The 4,877-nt window shown below is 39.5% G+C and overlaps 1 protein-coding gene across 1 annotated transcript in view; it reads right to left on the bottom strand.

Annotated features, from left to right (window-relative positions):
* The window catches only part of MOB2 (MOB kinase activator 2), a 58,195-nt gene that overhangs the window by 52,398 nt on the left and 920 nt on the right, over positions 1-4,877 (bottom strand). The window lies entirely within an intron of this gene.

The raw sequence follows: 4,877 nt of genomic DNA, 5'->3' as shown, positions 1-4,877 counted from the left end.
CCTTCCCCTGCTTGATCTGCTGCTCTGCTTCTGCCCCCTGCCCTGCCCAGCCCTATCTGCTACTGTGCTGCCTGCCCCCCACACCAGTCTTCCACGTGCCACATACAAGCTGTGCCACAGGTTGGCCACCCCTGCTCTAGAACATCACTTCAAATCCAGCCCCAAAGCTGGACCAAGTTATTAGTATACTTTGACAGAAAATAATCTGATGGGTATTAATGGGCCAGCTCTAAAGTGAACTCCAAGAAAGCCATGCCACTACCACCACCAGAAGCAACTGTTCTGCTAAGGGTTGAATCAGCTGTGTTTTCATCTCAAGGGATGGTCTCCCCACAAGGGAATACTAAGCCTATTAGCAAAGCAGCATGGAGAACGCTGTATCCGTTCCGTGCTTAGTGGAAAATTTCATCGTCTAGAAATGGTCTCCAATGGGGGTTTTTTTTGGCTAATATTTTCATTCACATGAACAAAGTTAAAAAAGGTATCACTCACAAATCCCTTATATACACTACTTCCTACTCATGCAGTGGAAAATAAAATCCTGCCTAGTGGCTAACATTAGTCCCTCAATAGCACTTCTTGATTATGCAATGATGCAGTGATTCCCATCAGGGTACCCTGAGACCCTTTTAAGGGTGACAAGTTTGCACGCTGTTAGGTGTCCACACACGATTTCACAAGATAAACCCAGATTTCAAATAAGAAACCTTGTGATCTTTCTGAGTTTTCTGCACCCAAAAAATTGCTCTATTTTTCAGCAGCCAAGGAATGAGTGAAAACGAAGAGCTGACATTTTCCAAGGGAGGCCTTGAGACTAGCGAAGGTTGCCTAGCATCTAAAAAGCTTGAGATCCACTGCAATTATTAAATAAAGAATGAACAATGATTTAAGGGGCAATCATATTCCTTTTTTAAAGTGAAACACGACAGTGCAACTGGAGACATCAGTTTACCCTGCGTCACAAATGTTCCCCCTTCTGAGCTATTTTGGTACAACGGAAAGTTAGAAAAACAAAAAAACCCCCATGAAAATCATCTAGGCAGTTATAAATGGTATTTAACCTATAAAGTTTCTGGTCCCAGCTACAGTTTATCCATATTAGGGAATAGTAAACACATTTCTACATAACGCATTGCCTAAGGGTGGACAGCGGGCCAAATGATGTTTAAGATGTTTAGCCTAACTTAAACCAGAAAATATTTTTAAGATTGGTCTGACCCTACCCATACTGCGCAGGCATAATCTCATTTAAACCATTTCTACCGGTTTATAACGGCCCTCACAGATACTGATATCTGTATGGTGCAGACATTTTGCCTATACTGTATATACACATTGCTTCCCCACGCAACCAATCTAAGCGAGCAGCATCCCACATCAAGATGACCTCTAGGAGAGAATAGGATTGTGAAAAAGCACAATGTCAAAATTAAGCCATTGGATTTCTTTTTATCCTCCCTATTGTCACTTGAGGAGAAGATGCACTAAAAAGTAGAAACTAGTTTTGAAAATTTGTTTGTAGTTTTCAAAACCACACAGTGAGACTCCTAGAGCAAAAGCCTAATTTTTTTAAGAGGTTCAAGCTACCATCAAGACAAGTTATGGGATCACAGCCCTGAATGGTAACAGGAAGCATGCCATTTTGCAAATAAAGCTAAGTGTTAACCTACAAGACAAGAGATGCATATATTCCTTTCTCATTTCCAAATCATCTCCTACATCTCACTGCAAAGGAAGGGGAAGCTTTAGCCACAGAGGAGAGTTAAGCGGCCTGGTTTTTGGAGTATTTTTCGTTTGGTGTTTTGACAGATTCTCTGAGAATGGAAATGCCTAGGAGAAAGCATTATACACACAATTTATAATATTTTAACAGACAATGACACCACAATGAACAGAAAACCTCAATTTACATCTTGGCAACATGGTTGTGATCCAACACAACCAACCCAGAATGAATAGGTTTCAAAGACTTAAAAAGGAAATGCACTGGAGGAGATGCCACATGATCAAGTAACTAACTCTCCAAAAAATGCCTGCACAAGGTCAGAACTGACAAAAGGAAAGGCAGACACATCACAGGCAATTCCCACTGCTGACTCTGGTTTTGAATCACACTTGGTTGTCTAATCACATGATGAAGACGCTCACGCAGGTAGTGAAAACTGTATCCTGCAATCCTTTTTTAATGCACAACTTTGGGAAAGGATTAAGACCTCAAGTGACCCAGCTCAATTACTAATGACAACAAAACAAACACAGGGAAAGCTTAGCTTTCCTTCCTCAATCATTTGATTATTTAGTAGAAATAAAAAGCAGGCTTCCCTGAAAAAGTTTAGTAATGTGCTGCTGCTTCTTCTGTTTTACTAAAATCTGAGGAATGATGTGAAATGGGTAAAATGTAGCAAAAAACCAGTGTTAAATAGCATCAGCCTTATTAATTTTATCCTCCCCTGCTTGACCCACCTCCAACACAACCATACAGTAACGAACAAAAGGAACAAAAACAATTGCATCTGTTTTCTTTCAGCTACTAAACGAATAACCATACAGAGTTAATTACAGTAAGGGAAAATTTTGAAATGAACATAATTCAAAAAGACGTTTGTATTGGACAGCCTATTCTGTTGTCAGGGAATCTTAACAAAGAATCTGCTAAGGAATAATGAAGCTTTATTTTAGCTACACCAAGAGATGATGTTCCAACGGTATTTCAGACAGAGTCCTTGGAAAAAGGATAGTAAACCCAGACTACTAGGTATAACAGAAAGCTCACAAGCTTTGCTGAGCATCGAAGGTAAAGGCACTGCCCACAAGTTATTCATACTTTAATCCCCTGGAAGTTAGAGAAATTCTTAAATACAATCATAGGTTTAATAAAAATAACTACAAGTGGACTGAAGACATATCCACCCCTTTTTGTTATAGCTTCTGGTTTCATTTCCCAACTCTCCTTTCTTTGCTATATGACATCTTGATTTACATATTTCCCAGTTACCTCCTAGTTCCTTTTCTCCCTTTCTTGAATGCCTTGATATCACCTTTCCTCTCACTCCTTTCCCTATATTATCTTCCTCCTTCCCTCTATTCTATGTCAGACTTTTCCTTCCCTCCCCAATTTGTCTCCTTTCAATACCATTTTTAAAATATGTGTATTGATCTTGCCACACTGTTTTCTTCTGAATGAGAAACATTACCAGACACATTACCCCACAGGACTTACACCTATGGAACCAGCTAACAAAATACATGCCAAAGTTGAAGGTTCAAAAGGAAAGAGTTAATCATAACATTTTAGAGTTAAACAAAAGTACAATGGATTTGCTAGTAGAAGAGCCCTGTGTCAGGCTGCACTGACCTCATAAAAATTGAGGCTTACTTCTCAACCCATGCAACTTCATAAAAACAGCAGTAATGGTGGCATATGCGAAGAGAGACTTACATGGACTCAGGCTGCTCTCCAGTGCTACCTCATCATGACAGGACAGTATTGTAATTTGATATTTTTATTTTATTGGACATAAAAGTTGATGGACCAGAATGAAGAGACTAGATGAAGCCACAGTGGCCATCAGCTTGAAGCATTTGACTCCAACAGAAAGCGCTAGTACTTGTTCATGACAACACAAAATACTAATTCACCTATCAGCAACACCTGCCCAAAAGCAAGCCAGACACAGAAAAGTTAGTCTATTACTTTTACAATACTGAAGTCCAAAACGTTACCTAAAGTATAACAGCTTTTTCCTTATTTCATATTAGAGGTTTTGGAATATGCCTTTGAGTAAGTCGAACATGAGTAGCTTCAGAAGAAATTAATAGCTCTGAAATGCAAGTTATATGGAAATGCGATATGCACACTGATGGGGGGAGGGAATTATTTCTTCAGATTTAGTACACATTACAACTTTTCAAAACTATTCAGCAAACAAACGGGTCACTCAAGCCTGGGGAAGTCACCTATGCTTTAAAATCAACTGTTACAGACCTCAAATTAAGGCTTTTGGCAATGCTTTTCTATAGAGACATGGATCTATCTACATCTCAGGCAGGATGCCAGCATAACGCTACCAAAACTTCAAAAGGTTCACAACATGAATAGCCAGCCTCTGGCCAAAGTATTTTATGATACAACTTGCTGGATAGCACTAGACTGAATGATGAAAGAGCTTGCAAACAAAGAAGCGATGTGAAACAGTTGTGAAAGTTTAAAAGTTGTCAGAAAGGCAGGAAAGGAATCTTATATTCCTTAAAAATGTCTCCTGCGTCAATGACAAAGAACCTACAATAAGTGGCAATACAGTGGTTCTTTAAAATAAATGTAATGGACGGTTTTAAGTTTAAGTGCAGGTAAACGTTACTAGTCAAAGTCAAGGCACATATCAGTCCAGTTTCTCCCTTCAGTTTAGTTAGTGGTCAAGGGACTAGTACAGTGTTAAGACATCCATGCCTCTAGTCTAATTACAGAGATGATGGAAAAAGACAACCTATGCGTAAAGAAAGAAAAAGAGAACAGATCATGCCAAAAATGTTTTGTCAATAGAAAAGTTAGTCATCAATGGTGGAAAACAGCCACCAAGAGGTTTGCCAAATAAAGAATTATGCAACTCACAAAGCCCCTCTTTGCAGCAGTGCACTAATTCCCTGCTACTTCGCAGAATATCTGAATTCATTTAACCAACAAGAGAAACTATAGCTGTTCACCAATACTGGAGGGTAAACGACTTTGTGTTGCAATCTCCCCACTTGACTCAGAACAGACAAGAACTCTCCCTTATCAACGCACTAGGTTTACTTGCTTCTTTTCCAAAGATTTCTTTTGTCTCTCTTCTCTCCCCCTCCCCCCCTACACACACACACACACACACACACACACACAC

Source organism: Gavialis gangeticus, unplaced genomic scaffold (genome assembly GCF_001723915.1).
Source record: "Gavialis gangeticus isolate Ggan-Ray unplaced genomic scaffold, GavGan_comp1, whole genome shotgun sequence".
Lineage (NCBI taxonomy): Eukaryota > Metazoa > Chordata > Crocodylia > Gavialidae > Gavialis > Gavialis gangeticus.
Note: the sequence above shows the minus strand (reverse complement) of the source record. Positions and strands in the feature narration are given on the sequence as shown.